General features: G+C 43.8%; 1 protein-coding gene across 1 annotated transcript in view; it reads right to left on the bottom strand.

Moving 5' to 3' along the window:
• The window catches only part of Anxa4 (annexin A4), a 60,739-nt gene extending 51,677 nt beyond the window's left edge, over positions 1-9,062 (bottom strand). Inside the window, exon 1 of the mRNA XM_048352669.1 lies at positions 8,936-9,062. The gene's annotated coding sequence lies outside the window, so the exon portion shown is untranslated. The remainder of the gene's footprint in view (positions 1-8,935) is intronic.
• Positions 9,063-17,341: the final 8,279 nt, after the last annotated feature.

Genomic DNA, 17,341 nt, shown 5'->3' with positions numbered 1-17,341 from the left:
TAACATACGACGTGTGGTATCTGGAGTGTATCAAAGCATCAAAGTGTGCGAAGATCATCTACAGAGTATTTAGAATACAGACTGGGGGTCGGGGTGGAGCTCTGAACTCCAGGGCTTCAGCTAGTAGAATAGAGCCCAGAGAAATTATTTAACCATGTTTAAATAAGCCCCGTGCGTATAATGTCTCTTGAGCAATCATACTCCTTCCTCAAATATTTGTGTCTATCCTGTACTAAGCATTGTGGGAGCAACAAGGCTGGAGGGGATGTGATACTGCGCTCAAGGAGCGTGTAACCGAGTAAGAGCAACAGCAGGTGGACAACTCATCCTGACACACAGCAGATGGAAGATAGAGTATGAGAGGTGCAGAGCAGATGAAGACAAAGTCCCCTGAGAAATTCAAGAGTTTTCCTTTGACTCAGGCTTTGAGCAACAGGAGGTTTCAACAGACAGTTTTCCATACAGAGACAAGCCTCAGTTGTGACTACAAATAGTAGGACTTACTTGGGAAAAGAGTTCTTAGTCTGTAGTTGGGCTGCAGCTCAAGACACGGTGGAGAGAGGAGTGAGAGACAAAGGCTTGCACAGGGCAAGCGTAGAGTCTGAACTAATATTTCCAAGCCATGGGAAATCATCCCTTCACTGAGTGCCTCATTAGTGAGCACCTACTGTGTGCTCAGCACAAAGCCAGGCTAGGTCACAGGAAAAGGCCTTCGAGGCCTCTGTCCTCAGATTTTTTCAAAGCTGAGTGGAGACAGCCATGCAATTAGACCCAGGAGGGTGTCATGGTGAATCATGAAGCAGTGGTGAATCACAGGAGGGCCCTGATGCAGTCCCAGTCAACTAGAAAAGGAACTAGAAAAGTCAACTATGTCTCAGATGAACGTCAGTGACTTGGGTAGGTTTGGGGCTGGAATTCATGTTTCTCCAAAATTGAATTTTTGCCTTTATTTCCTTCCTGGTACCCTGCCAACACGTCCATTTTATCTAAATCACTTATTATACAATTTATTATACAATTGTGTCAGACAATGGAACAGATGTTAAAAGAAACTAAAGATTTACAGTTCATGCAAGAAGCCAGAGCTGCCCCACCCCTCCCAGGCCTGCAAAAGAACTCTACAGAGCCTACAGGCTCTGCCCTCTGGAGTCACATAGCCTTGCTTGCTCAAACCCAAGTCTGTGCATACATAGCCCTCTTTCTCCCATCCTCTCAAGCCAAAAGGCTTTCCCGCCACAAAGCCTTCTCTGGCCACTAGAAAGTGGTTACTGCCTGTTATTCCATGCAAGTTGGTACACCATACACCAAGTCTCTTATAGAGTTTGTGCTTTGGGCGGGGGGGGGGGGGCGGGGGGAGGGGGGGAGGGTGTTGGTTGTGGGGCTTGAAATCTGGGCCTGGGCACTGTCCCTGAGCTCTTCAGCTCAAGGCTAGTGCTCTACCACTTTGAGCCATTTCTGGCTTTCTGGTGGTTTAATTGGAGATAAGAGTTTCATGGACTTTCCTGTCTGGGCTGGCTTTGAATTGAGATCCTCAGATCTCAGCCTCCTGAGTAACTAGGATTACAGGTGTGAGCCACCGGCACCTGGATTTCTGTGATTTTTTTTTAAGCTAGAATCTTATATTTTCCTCAGATTGGTCTAGATATCTGGCCTTAGGCTCATGAGTAGTTGGGACTACAGGGAAACACCAGTGTTTCCATCTTGGTTCTGTGATGTCTGATTTGTTTGTTTCTCTAAGGATATAGTTCTTGTTCATTTCATCCTTGAATTTTTGTGCCTGCTACATTATATAATAAAAGAACCTTTGTCCATTTGGCAGGAGCTGTTTACCTTTAGTTTATCTCCCCATGACCCTTCCCAAGGTGTTGAGCTTACTCTTCTGTCTTTATTCCTTGTCCCTTCCCTCCCTTCCTTCCTTCCTTCCTTCCTTTCTTTTTGGGTTCAAAACTGATACTCGAACTTGGTACCTGATGCATTTCCTCATTGGCTGGTGCTCTACCTACCCTCCAACCATGCCTCCAACCCTTTCTCACTTTTAGAAGCATGCCCAAGTCCTGATTCCATGTGATGGACCACCAGAATCAAGATACAACACATTATCTTGGTTCAATCTCTGCTCTCTACCCTCAGTTACCACTTGGGAGCAACTTCATACTTAGAATGACCTAAGTCAATACCAAATACATCTTGGACAAGAGTTAAGACATAGACGACCTTTTAACTTCATAAAGAATGCAGATGCCATAGTCAACTTCATCTCCCAACCCTGACTCTTCCATTTTGTGTGTGTGTGTGCACGCGCGCACACGTGTTCATACATGCATTCACACATGCATGCATGCACCAGTACTGGACTTAAACTAAGAGTCCCTTATCTTATTGCTCAAGGATGGTGCTCTACTACTTGAATTATAGCTTTACTTCTGACATTTTGCTGGTTAGTTGAAAATAAAAGTCTCATGGACTTTTCTGCTTGGCTGGCTTTGAACCATGATCCTCAGATCTTAGCCTCCCAAGTAGCTAGGATTACAGGCATGAACTGCCAGAACCTGGCTCTACCCTCCACTTGGAACTCGTTATACATTATACAGTAGAATTAGATTGTCAAGTTCACATCTACCTCTTGACAGTAAGCAACCTAGAACAAAAAAAATTCAACTTTGGGGGGCTGGAAATATGGCCTAGTGGCAAGACTGCTTGCCTCGTATACATGAAGCCCTAGGTTAGATTACTCAGCACCACATATACAGAAAATGGCCAGAAGTGGCGCTGTGGCTCAAGTGGCAGAGTGCTAGTCTTGAACAAAACGAAGCCAGAGACAGTGCTCAGGCCCTGAGTTCAAGGCCCAGGACTGGCAAAAAAAATAAATTAAATTAAAATTCAACTTTTTTCCTCATCTGTACATTGGCAACAGTATCCACACTCACCTAACAGGAGTGACAACTTAATAAAATAACATGACAGATGTCTGGCACAGGGTGAGGGTCCTGAGAAGTAGAAAGTGAACTACAGAGAAGCCAAGCCCTCTCTGAGACTAACACATAGTCCAGGGGGAAGGGGAGGTTTAAGCTTGGAGGCCAAGGTCAGACCCCTCAATGTTCATGACAGAATATTTCTGCAAGAACATTCTTTCTCACCTGCACTATCTAGACCACAAGACCTAACTTTGCTCACCTACTTTTTCTCTCTGCTTCCCATTAAACCTGTCAGACAATTTCAAAATAAAGTTTCCCCCACCATCCTGTTCTTTCTGGAATTCTTCTTTCTGGAATCATCCATTGTACAGCCAGGTGAGTCGAAATGCATGGAAAGAAAGTGGTTACTCCCCTTTTGGGAAAGCAAATGTAACAGCATGTTCGTTCTTTTTGTTGTTGTTTGCGTCTTTGGTTTTAATTTGTACTTATGTTTAAAATTTATTATTATTATTATTATAAAGGTTATATACAGAGGGGTTACAGTTATGTAAGTCAGATGTAGAGTACATTTCTTTTTGGACAATAGTACCCTTTCCCTTGCTCTCTCCCAGTTTTTCCCTCCCATCTCTATCCATAAATTGTATAGTTCATTTTCCATTTGGTAACATGTTAGTTATTTGTATGCAAATAAGGAAGCACATGCTCATATGTCAATTTTGAGACTGGAAAATATAATTATATATTTGTGATTTCTATATTATTTTTCCTCTTCACAAAAATCAGAAGGCAATTTGTTCTTCTCCAATTAAAAATAACAGATAACACATGAATATGAGAAAATTCAACTAGTGTAGTAAAAGTATATAAGTCTGTGTAAGACTTTTTAGTCATATTCCTTAGGCAATCCATTAGAATTTTCCTGCCCACGTTGCCAGAAGTAGTTAGTGCAATAGCAAACACCCAAGAATAGACACAGCTTCCATCGTTTTCATATACAGAAATGGTAGCATACCATGCAAATTGGTACTCTGATTTTTTTAAAAAATAGAACATTTCAATATTGTTTACTATCAATACCTAGCAACCTACCCATTTAACAGCTGCTAATCTTAGCATTGCATATATGTTTCATCCTTTAGCCAGCCATTTACTGACAGGTTACTTCCAGTCTTGTCCTACTAAAATAAGGCTCCAACATATACATCCTATGTACGTGTCTCTACACATACACCCAAGTATATCCTTACGATAAACTCTTAGAACTAAAATTCCTGGAATAAAGTAAAATCCATTTTTTCCCACGCTGACAAATACATCAAATTTCAGGGAAATCTCTCTCTCTCTCTCTCTCTCTCTCTCTCTCTCTCTCTCTCTCTCTCTCTCTCTCTCTCTCCTCTCTCTCTCTCTCTTTTCTCTCTCTCTCTCTCTGTTGGTCATTGGGCTTGAACTCTGGGCCTGGACACTGTCCCTGAGCTCTTCAGCTCAAAGTTAGTGCCCTACCACTTGAGTCACAGTCACTTCTGGTTTTTTAGTGGTTAACTGAGGATAAGAGTCTCACAGACTTTCCTGCCCGGGCTGGCTTTGAACCACAATCTTCAGATCTCAGCCTCCTGAGTAGCTAGCATTACAAGTATGAGACACCGGAGCCTGGCTCAGAGTAATTCTTAATATAGTCTCTAGGTACATTCTAGATATCCTTGACTGGGCTGAGAAAGGTGTTCATTAGCCCCTTGAAACCATATAAAAGAATGTTAAGTGTAAGTTTAATTTTCTTAAGAGAAGATCCATGGAGTCATTCACATTCTTTTAGGAGTCTGTGTCTCTAAAAAGGATGAGAATTACTAAGTCATCCAGTCCTGTACAGCGTCTAAAAGACACTACTGAAGAAGTTGACGCCCTATGGAATTCAAAGAGTGCCTTTTCTAGTTTCCTGGAGAAGGAAATTACTCCTCAAGAAACCAGCAGCAGGCTTTAGAAATCCTAATCCTGACTGCACTAACCCATTTTAGTCAGTCACATTAAACCACAATGAATGAATACCTTTAGTTGGAGCTAAAAATCTAGAAATGTTAAGTATATTGTTCTAGTGGCATTAGCTATTCTAATACTCAGTTGCGCTTGGGAGAGAAAAAAAATCATTGTTAAATAAGGAAAGAAATATGATTAGTATAAGAAAGAACTATCATTTCTGGGTACAACCCTAGCTACTCAGTAGGCTGAGATCCAGAGGATCACAGTTTGAAGCCAGCCCAGGCAGGAAAAGTCTGTGAGACTCTCATCTCCAAAATAACCAGCAACATAGTGGAGCTCAAGTGCCTGATGAGCCAGCAAAGCCGAGGAAACACTAGATCTGAGGTCAAAACCCAGTGCAAGCAAGATAAAACAAACACAAAAAAATGATTCTGGGGAATGAGAAGGTTTGCGGATTTACCTCATTACATAGTTTCAGCATTTACCATTATCACCTAGAGTTTGGAGCTTAGTGATAGACCTTCCAAGATCTATTGTTTTTAATGCTTGATTCAATGTACCAATTGTTTGTATAATATATTAATTGTATCATTGTATCATGTGTTAATTGTATCCTATATTGTTTATAAAGCACAGTTTCTCAAAGCACGGTCCTGAGTCTTGGGTAGCTGTTAAATATGTAGATGCTGGATGCCAATCTGTCATTCTGAGTTAGAAGTTTGGGGAATGATCCAAAGGACCCCATGACACACAACTTATAACCCAACACAGGGGAGGCTGAGGCGGGAGTGTGAATCTAACTTAGGCAAACAGAGACTGTCTCGAAAAGAAAAACAAGAATTTAGAGAGTGGGGTGAGAATGTGCATACTGTACATGCTTACTGAGAAACAATGCTTCTTGAAGTCTGAGAAATGAGGCTTTAGAAACCATTTGCAGCTCCATCGGAAAAGGATTGCCTACTCTGCCTAGATACTTCTGGTGAGTTTTTGCCAAATCTAAGGCCATCCAGCCTACAGGCTTCCACAGGCACCTGTTCAGATTCAGCCAGTGCCAAATATTCAGTAACCACCTACTAGACAGGCGCTGGTGGTTCATGCCTGTAGTCCTATCTACTCAGGAGTCTGAGATCGGAGGATCAAGGTTTGAAAATAGCCTGGGAAGATAAGTCCATGAGACTCTTACCTTCAATTAACCACCAGAAAACCAGAAGTGGCATTGTGGCTCAAACTGGTAGAGCACTAGCCTTGAGCAGAAAAGCTCAGGGACAAGTGCCTAGGCCCTGAGTTCAAAAGAAAACCTCCTACTCACCAATGTCCAACAGCACAATGAGTGAGTTTACTCCCTCATCCACATACCAAGTTCCTCAAGAAGTCGGGGACACTAATGTGAACACCCACACCCACCCCAGCCTTCCCTCTCTACTAGAAACAGTTCTCGCTCATTCAGTTCCACTTCACACAGCATCTTGACTAGCAGAAACTTGAGAGAAAGGTAAAATGTTGGCTTACAATTTAGCTAATAAGCTGGAATACTGAAAATCCAAACACTAAATCACTGTGAACCAAGTATTGTGGAGTCGTAGGGATCCTCCTCTGTAAAGGAGTTCACAAAACAGTTCTCAGACTGAAAGGAAGATTAAATGAATGAACACAGGATGACAATTATTTAGAGTTGCTCCAGGAAGGACATTGCAGTTTCTGACCAAACTGTTCTACAGGTGGCTTTAATAAAACTTCAGTTGAAAACTAACCCTAAGGGCCAGGTATTGGGGTTTTTTTTTTCCTTATTAATTGTCAAAGTGATGTACAGAGAGGTTACAGTTTCATACGTTAGGCCTTGGGTGGGTTTGGTTTTTTTTAAGGTTTTTGTTTGTTTTTAGTTCCAGTACTGTAGCTTGAACTCCTTCCTGCTCTTACTTAACTTTTTTACTCAAGGAGAGTGCTCTACCACTTGATCCAGGAGCATGTATACTTTTTTTTTTGGTGGTTAATTGGAGATAAGAGTCTCAGGGACTTTCTTGCCTGATCTGACTTCGAGCCATCATCCTCAGATCTCAGCCTCCTGAGTAGCTAGGATTATAGGCATGAGCTACCAGCACTCAGCAATTTTAATATTAAGAATATTTTTGATCCTTATATATTTGGGTGAAATCAACACCTAAGAAAAACCCACCTTTGTGTATAGTGTCAAGTACTCCCTGGCACATTGACCATCTTTCCAAGAGCCTACCCCACACCGTGATCTTACTTGGAGAAAACCAAGCTGAGTCTATAAACAGATAAGCAAGATTGGGAAATATAGTAACTGGACATTAAAAAAAAAAAAGCTGGGCACTGGTGGCTCATGTCTGTAATCCTACCTATTCAGGAGGCTGAAATCTGAGATCACTGTTCCAAACCAGCGATATTCTTATCTTCAATTAACTACCAGAAAGCCGGACATGGTGCAAGCTGGACGTGATGCTAGCCGGACATGGTGCTGTGACGCAAAGTGGAAGAGCACTAGCCATGAGCAAAATCACTCAGGGACAGCACCCAGGCCCTGAGTCCAAAGCCCACAGCCAACCAAACAACCAGACATCATCATGCCCGAAGGACATGACTCTGGGATGAACTTCGGAAGGCTTACCTTTCAAGTGTTGAGGGGTGGAGTGGCCCAGCTGTGCAGATTATTCTATATTGCTTTCAAAGAAAAATTGCCCCTAACCAAATGCAAGTATGTCTGGTAGAAATTCACAGATGTCCTTAATCCAATAGGTATGCAGGGGTATAGGTGCGTGTACTAACCCCCAAACAGAAACCTGGTCTGATCTGGCTTTTGGCAGATCAGGGCTCTGGGAAGTCAGTCACTCTCAAAGGGCTATGTTAACCATTTTTCTCATTCCAGTCCCTTTCATCCTCCACTCCTGTATACAGGGGTTTGAACTCAGGTGCTCTACCACTCAAGTCACTTTGGGGCTAGAATTTTACTAGTTATTTTGGAGATGGAGTCTCTTGGGCTTTTCTGCCTGGGCTGGCCTTGGACTCTATAAATAGCCAGGCCCTAGCTCTTTCTGTGCCAGTGATTTCTCAGAGGTTTGGAGTGTTGAAAGAGCAAGTAGAAAGAGAAGGTAAGTGGGTGTGGTGGCTTACTTCTGTAATCCTGGCTACTGGAGACATTGAGATCTGAAGGATTGTGGTTTAAAGCCACCAAATAATAGTTACTTGCAGTGTAAAGGGGCCGAGAGGTCCCAGAATCGATGGGCCATGGGACTGCTAATTTGGAAACAGGCATCATACCCATCCTTGTGTCAGTGGAGAGAGCAGATGCCCAGTTTTCATTAAAAAAAAAAAATACATGAGCCACTCAGCACAGACCCACACAGAACACTGCACACAAGTTGGCAAACTGTTGAAAAGCCATCCTCTTTGATCTCCAAGTCTCCAGCTGTTCAAAGCCAAGAGGAAAGAGGGGCTGTCCCACACCGTGGAGCTCCTCATAACTCTCCTGTGTGTACCAGGCCCTGTGCCCAGGCCACGGACACAGGAGGAGAAAAGAGACTAGGGGAAAAAATCTGTCTCTGTCTGTCTCTCTCTCTGTCTCTGTGTCACTGTCTGTCTGTCTCCCTTCACAGTAGTATTTCCATATATGCACATAATGTACTTCAGTTAAATTCACCCCTCTATGACTCTTTCTTACCCTTGCCTCTTAAGGGTTTCATTATTCTATGTTCATACTTGGATCGTAGAAGTTTGGGGTTTTAAAAAATATGTTAAAACGCAGGAAGTGGGCGATGCATTAGCTCTGGGGATTACTAATCCCAGCGCAGAAACCAAGAACGAAGGACCGAGGCCTCCGCCTGGCACCGAAGTGCCGGTGTCCCGGGTCGTTCCTGCGTTCGAGGCCGCGGCTGCCTTCCCTTCCCCCCGGGAGCGAGCGGCGCGGGCCCAGCTCCACCCCGGGGACTCCAGGGCGGCGCCCGCGGGCTGGCGGCGGACGCCCCTTCCCCGGCCTCCCCGAGGGCCACGCCCCGGCCGGGCACGGTGCGCGGGGTCCCTCCACCCCTTACCTCACGAGCCGAGTCGGGACTGCGGGCGTCCTCAGCGGCGGCGGAGACCCCACCTCGGGCGTACTTATGCCGGCGGACCCGCCCCCCTCGGGGTGGAGACTGAGCCCGAGTTCCTGGTTGTCCCGCGGCCCACGGGACCGACCGGAAAGTCCTCCCGCGCCCCGCGCTCGCACCTGGTCCCCGCCTGGCGCCGCCTCCACCCCCCCCCCGCCCCGCCCCGCCCTGCCCTGCCCTGCCCCGGCGCCCCAGCCCCAGCCCCGCGCCACGGCCCGGATCGCACAACTCGGGTCTCTGGTGGCCGGGGATCCCCACACCGTCGGAGGGCGGAGCCCCTCGACCTGGGGCGCCCCCGGCCTGGCCCAGCTCCGCGGCGAACCCCAGCCTCCTCTCCCAGCGGGCTCGGGAAGCAGCGAGGGAAATCGACCCCCAGGCTTTAGCTCCGTGGGGCCAGGAGAACCTGCCCTCCAAAAACTTCCCAGCCGCCCCTCAGCTCCCTCCCCGGGGGAAACAGTTCCCTTCCCGCGGCCTTCCTTTGGGGAAGAGAATCTGGAAGCAGCGCCCCTTCTTTCTCTTTTTACCTGCAAAACTGCTAGATTTTAGCACCTGTCAGAATCGCCCCGGGGTGGTCTGGGGGGCTTCAGATGGGCTTCCCTGTGTCGTATCTACATCCCACGCTGGATGCAACCAGCAGGTGGAGAACCAGGAGACCAAGGTCCAGGACTGTGTGTTCCTGACATAGTAGGTGCTCAGGGAACGCTTCAAGGCGGAATCTGTTGCATCTGCAGGGGTTTATTTCATGTCACAAAGGTTAGGCAGCTAGACAGAGTTCAAGACAGGTGATAACTGACTTAGCAAGTCAGGGGAAACTGACTCCTACGCCAGGAGAAGGGACAGGCAAGCTGCACGGTGGTATAGGATTTCTCAGGGTGTGGAGCTTGCTACCCAGGTGCTCCTGAAAGCGGGTGAGACTGGAACCCGGAGGATCCCTTGTCAGCCTGTACCGGTAGCAGCTGGTCCTCCATCCTGCACAGCTCCCCTTAGCCCACCTTAAAGCCAGTGGGAGATTGAGAGCAGGTTCTCTAAAGGGTACATGAAGAAGAGTTCTGCGGAGGCAAACACAGTCGAGGAGGCCTATCAAATTCTGCCTAACAAGTGGTCTCAAAACTCAGCGACCATTTTATCACCATTTTACTAAATCCTCTTGACGGTGTGGGTGTGAATTTGAACAGAGCGTGGCCAGACAATTCTTCTGTTCCGGTGCCATCGAGGTCACTTTGGACGGTCAGCAGGCAGTATGCAGCCAGTTTGCATTCAACCACACGAGGAAGGAGAGCAAGAAGGTGGGCTTAGCGGGAGCTGAGGCCCAGAGCTCCTACACAAGTCCCCTTGTGTCTCATGTGTCTCAGTCTTAGGTGGTGACCCAGGGTTTCCAGGAAGAATAGTCAAAGAGATCAGGCAGACGTGACCAAGTTTCTTATTACCTAGGTTGGAAGCTATTACCAACATGGCTTCTGCTGCCTTCTATAGTAAGAAAAGTCACTAAGACCAGCTCAGTCTCAGGAAGGGGATGGAAGGTCTGTCCAGGACTGAATGTGTATGTGGGTAGGTGTGGAAAATTTGCAGCCATGTTTAACTAGCATGTTTAACTCAAGTCTTAGGGCTACTGTGCTGAAATTGAGAATTAAGATTAAGACGATGTTAGAGTAAATTAGACTTTGCCAGAATACAATGCAGACATCCAGGTACAAAGAACAAAGGAGAGAGGGACTAGGAATGTGGCTCAGTGGTAGAGTGCTTGGCTAGCATGCATGAAGCCCTGGGTTCGATTCCTCAGCATACCACATACACAGAAAAAAAGCCGAAAGTGGCACTGTGGCTCAAGTGGTAGAGTGCTAGTCTTGAGCAAAAGAAGCTCAGGGACAGTGCCCAGGCCCTGAGTTCAAGCCCCAGGACTAGAAAAAAAAATAAAAAGAACAGAGGAAAGGTTTCTTGCCTGCAAAGGGACCAGCAAGACCCTTCTCACAAGAGAGAAGTACCAACTGTTGTCTGTGGTGACCTATATAATCTGCTGAGGCTAGGCTGGGCTAGGAGGGGAGACCCCAGTCCACACTGGTGTGGACCAGGAGCTTCATCATGGCTGGCTAGGATTTATGGCTGCTGCCCAAGTAGAAGATAAGGAGTCTTACAGCTGCTGACCTGAAGGTCACTCTAAGGGGATCTTGTTGCCTTATATGGATGTAGCTGCCCCAAAGGAGTGCCACCTCAAGGTAAAGGAGGGCGGAGGCTGATTATTCACTGCCTTTAAATGGACCTGGTGTTGCTTAGGAAAGGAGCATGCTAAGCTATGGGAAGGGAGCTTATTGGGCTAACAGATGGTAGCACTGAACTGCTGGGTATTCTTCCTTGTCTTGCCTCCTAGAACTCTGCAGTCAGGATTGAAATCAGCAAGGTGAGGAATTTCGAGTCCTCTGCTCTGATGCATCTAAGAACAAAGACTTAAAGCGACTACGGTAAGTTACTTAATAAGCTAGACCATCATGTTAGTAAACTTTCATTTATCAAGCTTTAGTGTCTCTCTCGCTCTCACACACACACACACACACATACACACACACACACACACACACACACCACATACACAGAGCAGCATGGTAGATCTCACTCTAAGGGTTCATATCGAAAACACAAGCCATTTGCTTACATTTGAATTTCAGATAACCATCATTTTTACTAAAATATAAATTATTTATGTAAATGCATCACAAATATTGCACAGACATACACTAAAAATTATTTATTTTGTTGTGCTAAATTTGGCACACTTAAGAGCCGATAGTCAAAGATCATCATAATTTAGAGAAAGTATCTAACATTAATGATAGGACCCAAAATACATAAATAGAAAACAGAAGCTTGGAAGAAATAGACTATATGGAGGGAAGAAAACTTTGAATACCTGTTCTCCAAAAAATAAGGTCAGAATTAAAATAAAGTACATATTTCTAAAAAGGAATGCTTAGAGAACCAAACAAAGATTTCTTTAATAAAATATGAGATGCAAAGGCAAAAAACTCAGTAAGTGGTAAGAAGATAAAGTTAAAGAATATTCTGGTGTGTGCAGTTTCTCTCCTAATTTTCAGGGATTTGGTTCCAGGACCCTGTGGATCACAAATCTGCAGCTCCTTTGGTCTCTAGTATTTCCATACAACCTGCACACTGCCTACCATTTACTTTGAAAACTCTCTCAGTTCCAGTCTACTCCAGGGATGGAGGATGGGACGGTCAAAGTTCTAGGCTAGCCCAAGATTAAAAACTACCAAGGTCCCATTTCAAACTGGGCATGATGGTATGTGCCTATAACCCCACCTACATGATAAGCCACAGGTAGATTGTGGTCTAGGCTCTCAGGATGCTCTACCTGAAAAATAACTGAAGAAAAGGAGAAGGGGACTAGAGGCATGGCTCAAGTGGTAGTATACTGACCTAACAAGCATGAGGCCCTGAGTTCAAACTCCAATGCCATGGAAAGAGAGAGAGACACACACAGAGGGGGTGGGGGTAGAAGGTTTTATCTTTGCTTTGTCATACTTTAAGGAGGAAGGGAGGGAGGGTGGGAGGGAGGAAGGGAGGGAGAGAGAGGGAGAGGGAGAGGGAGATTGGGGACTTAGTTCAGTGAAAGAGCACTTGCCTAGCAAGTGCAAGGCCCTGAGTTTTGTCCTCATCTCTGGAAAAAAATGAAAAATGAAAAAAAAGTAAGAAGGAAGGAAAGAGAGAGAGACAGAAAGGAAGAAAGAAAGAAAGAAGAAAAGAAAATGAAATGAAATAGGGTAATTAATATTACAATATATAGCAGCTAATACTACAGTTAAAGATTTCTAGCTTTTCTTAAGTATAGAGGATAGCTAACATTTATATAAACACTATCTATAAGTTACCTTCTAAATGGTTTACATATATAATACTGGACAGTTCATTCTTACCAAAGCTCTGAATTCAATATTTACATACTTATCAATAAACATAACTATTTATGGTATACATTATTTACAAACTCAACAGAATGCACTAAACTTCCTATGGAAGACTATATTTTTCAGAATTGATTGCTGCAATACATTGCTGCAATACATCTATTCCTGAACCACTGTGTCCCTCCATCAAGAGATGGCATTTATGAACTGAGCCCTGTGGCTCATGCCTATAAATCCCAGCTACTTAGAAGGCTGAGAATAGAGGAATCACAGTTCAAGATCAGCCAGGCAGAAAATCACAGTTCAAGGTCAGCCAGGCAGAAAAATCTTCAAGATTCCATCTCAGCAAAAAGAAATTGAGCAAGAAATTTGGATGACAGTAAGAGGTCCTGAGTTCAAGCCTCAGTACCAGCACACACACACACACACACACACACACACACACACACACACACACACACACACACAGATGGGCTTAAAAAGTGATACAGCTTCCATCTGGTTCTATCACTGAGCACATGTGCCTTTAGAGCACTCAAGTCCAGCTGCCCGGGAAAAGTGACACAAGGGCAGATGGAAGAAATACTGGGCTGTGCACAGGCTGTGCTAGTCCCCATAGTTTAACTTTCCAACTCATGCTGAAGATGGGAATGGGAAAGCCTTTAAAATAACTCCACAATCATGCCTGTCTCACCACAGCCAGGTAAGGCCCTCAGTGAGGTCCCCCTACCTGGGCCCAGTCAGCCACCAGAGCCACAGAAGGAGCAACAGCCAATGGATGTTGGATTGGGAAAGTAGCTCAGTGGTAAAGAGTTCTAGTGTGTGTGAAGCTCTGGATTTGCATCCCAGCACTGCAGGTAGGTAGGTAGGTAGGTAGACAGAAGATAGATAGATAGATAGATAGATAGATAGATAGATAGATAGATAGATAGATAGATAGATCGATCTATTGTTTCACACCAGGAAAGACAGAGTATCTTTTGGAGCAATAGAAAACCAGAACACTTCACTTATTTTTTTTTTGCCAGTCCTGGGACTTGAACTCAGGGCCTGGGTGCTGTCCCTGAGCTTCTTTTGCTCAAAGCTAACATTCTACCACTTGAGCCAAAGCATCACTTCTGGCATTTTCTGTTTACATGGTACTGAAGAATTGAACCCAGGGTTTCATGAATACTGGGCAAGCAATCTACCACTAAGCCACATTCCCAGCCCAACATTTCTACTTAAAAGTATGGTTTTAGCCTAAACTTTTGCATCTCTTCCCTAAAAATAAATTTTAGTGTATGTCTGTACAATATTTGTGACACATATATTTTTATATTTTAATAAAAATGGCTGTTATGTATCTGAAATTGAAACTTAAGTAAATATCCTGTATTTCATGTACCAATTTCTTAGAGTCATTAAAATGACACAAGGTATTAAACAGAGATGTTTTTAACCTGAATGACAAGTGTCCTCATTGACACTGGAGACAATTCCAGGACCATGATAAGGGCTCATCCAGACTGGCTACTGGCCAGAAGGAGATGAGGTGACCAGTGACTTTGCAAAGCAATGGAAGAGATCTTGCAAGGGTGACATTCTTCACCAGATGCTTTCTTCCAGCCTGTTGGAAGGTAACCAAAACTGCAGCCTGAGATTTGAGAAGACTCTAGCAGCCGCTATATAGTCAGGCAGAGAGCCAGAAAGAATTATCTCATCTGTTTGGGAACAAATGCAAATTATAGATACAACTTCAACTTTCAAGGATGAATAAGCAAAAAAAATTTTTTTAATATTGTAGAACAAGCCAGGCACTGGTGGTGCACACCTGTAATCCTAGTTACTTGGAGGGCTGAAGACCTGAGGATCAGGGTTTGAAGCCAGCCCAGGCAGGAAAGTGAGTCTCCAATTAACCATCAAAAAGCCAGAAGAGGGCTGGGGATATGGCCTAGTGGCAAGAGCACTTGCCTCATATACATGAGGCCCTGGGTTCAATTCCCCAGCACCACATATACAGAAAATGGCTAGAAGTGGCGCTGTGGCTCAAGTGGCAGAGTGCTAGCCTTGAGCAAAAAGAAGCCAGGGACAGTGCTCAGGCCCTGAGTCCAAGCCCCAGGACTGGCCAAAAAAAAAAAAAAAAGCCAGAAGAGGCTCAAGTAATAGAGTGCTAGACTTGAGCAAAAAAAGTTTATTGATAGTGCCGATATTCTGAGTTCAAGTCCCAGGATTGGTACAAAAAAAAAGAAAGTCTAGAACACAGAAAATATAACATGTAAGAGGAGTGTGTGTGTGTGTGTGTGTGTGTGTGCATACTGGTCTTGAGGCCTGAATTCAGACCCTGGGCACTCTCCCTGAGCTTCTTTGCTCAAGGCTAGTGCTCTACTACTTGAGCCACAGCTCCAAAACCACTTCTTTCTCTTTTTAAAGTTTTACAATAAGGAGTCGAAGTAAATTTTATACAGCCTTTGCTATGTCTTACATAAATAAAATAAACCAAAAACATAGGACTTATCTGAATATTATTCATAAGGTAGAATTGATACTTATGTACTAGACTCCATATTCCACTCAGACATTTACTAAAACATCTACAAAACCTGACAAAAAAATTATTTGCAATAAAAAAGCATCATTAAATTTCAAAGAAAGTTTTTTGGGTATGGCTTGGTGGTAGAGTACCTACCCAACATGTGCAAGGCCCTGGGTTTGAGCCACTTCACCATGGGAAAAATTAAAAATAAAATAAGTGAAAAGGAGTTTGAATCCCAACTTCATTGTTTATTCATTTGTAACTTTAAGAAAACCATTGAGCTTTTCTGTTGAAAGGGAATCATGACAGTGTATGTCTTTTAGGGACTGTGTTTCTAGAATTCACTCATGCATAAAATTTGGGGGGGAGTTTTTAGTATTCTAAACCCTGTGTTAATGATAACCCCTGTTAGTGTTGACATTTGGGAGCAATGATACTGCGGCTTGAACTCAGAGCTTCATAATCTCCCTTAGGTATTTTGCTCAAGGCTAATGTTCTACAGCTTGAGCCACACATTTACTTCTGGCTTTTTGCTGGTTCATTGGAGAAAAGATCTCATGGCTTTTCTGTCTGGGCTGGCTTCAAACTGCATCCTCAGATCTTAACTTCTTGCTAATGTTTATAGGTATAAGTACCTGGCTAGTGTTGACTCTTTTTTTAGCTTTATTTTTAAATCACAGTTAAATAATTGGATAATAAAACTTAGCCAGACACTCTTATCCCCAATCAATAATATTTGTTTCTACCTAATTATAGAGATGCCATGTTTAGAAAACTAGATCAAAAGGAAACTAGATGATCCTTTAAGATCTGGCATCCTCCTTTAAGATTCCTATCCATAATCTTCTAGAATTACTGATATCAAAGAAAAATCTGATGTTGAACAAATGAACATTCCTTTGCATGTACACACAAAAAATTAAGACTTTCTTCTTAACTCTTGAAGAATATATTTAGGAATGGGACTGCTTTTATTAATCCTGGTTGGCATTCTTAAATGTGTCTAAAGAACAGGCTTTTTCTTCTCTCATTGACTGTGGACTATTTTCTGGACTTCAGCTAAAGGTCAGTAGTAAAGCACTTGCCAAGCTTGCACAAGGCCCTGGGTTTAGCCCCTAGTTCAAGTGTGTGCATGAACACACACACACACACACACACACACATACACACACACACATCTATTTTCTAGACTATCTCTATTGAGTGTGGTGGAAACTTTGTCCTCTGTCATTTAAGCTTTCTTGAATTGCTTTCATTTTGTTTGTTTTGAACTGTAGCTATGAGTTTGAGGTATATCTTAGACTTGATCTCACAAGTGAATTGATTCTAGTTTCACTTGTCTGTTCTATTCAGACCATCTGGTAAATGTTTTCTAAAGAGAGATTTTTTTTTAATGAAAGCTGCATATATTTTAAAGAGGCAAATAGTTCTACAAGTCTTGTTGAAAGAAACAGCAGCTTTCTTGCTTCCTGGCTGCCCAAGAATGTCCAACATCATGAACACAGTAACTGTTCACCCCAAGAAGCTCCTGACCAACCAAGACTCTTTCAGAGAAAACAAATGGTCTTTCATGTCCTTCATCCTGGGAAGGCCATAGGATCTAAACAGAAATGCAAGTATAGTGGCTCAAGTCTGTAATCCTAGCGACTTGGGAGGCAGAGATCTGAGGATCACAGTTTGAAGTTAGCCTGGGAATTAAAAAATATATTTGTAAGGCTCCATTGCCACTAATGCCTGGTGTAGGGGCACATACTTATCTCAGCAATGCAGAGAAGCACAGATAAGAAGATCATAGCTCACTCCAGCTTGGACATAAAGTAAAATGCTTATCTCAAAAATAACCAACACAAAAGGGTTGGTAGAGTGGCTCAAGTGGTACAGCACCTGCCTAGCAAGAAGGAAAGAGAGAGAGAGAAAGAG

The sequence above is a fragment of the Perognathus longimembris genome, chromosome 8, assembly GCF_023159225.1.
Source record: "Perognathus longimembris pacificus isolate PPM17 chromosome 8, ASM2315922v1, whole genome shotgun sequence".
NCBI classification, from domain to species: Eukaryota; Metazoa; Chordata; class Mammalia; order Rodentia; family Heteromyidae; genus Perognathus; species Perognathus longimembris.
Note: the sequence above shows the minus strand (reverse complement) of the source record. Positions and strands in the feature narration are given on the sequence as shown.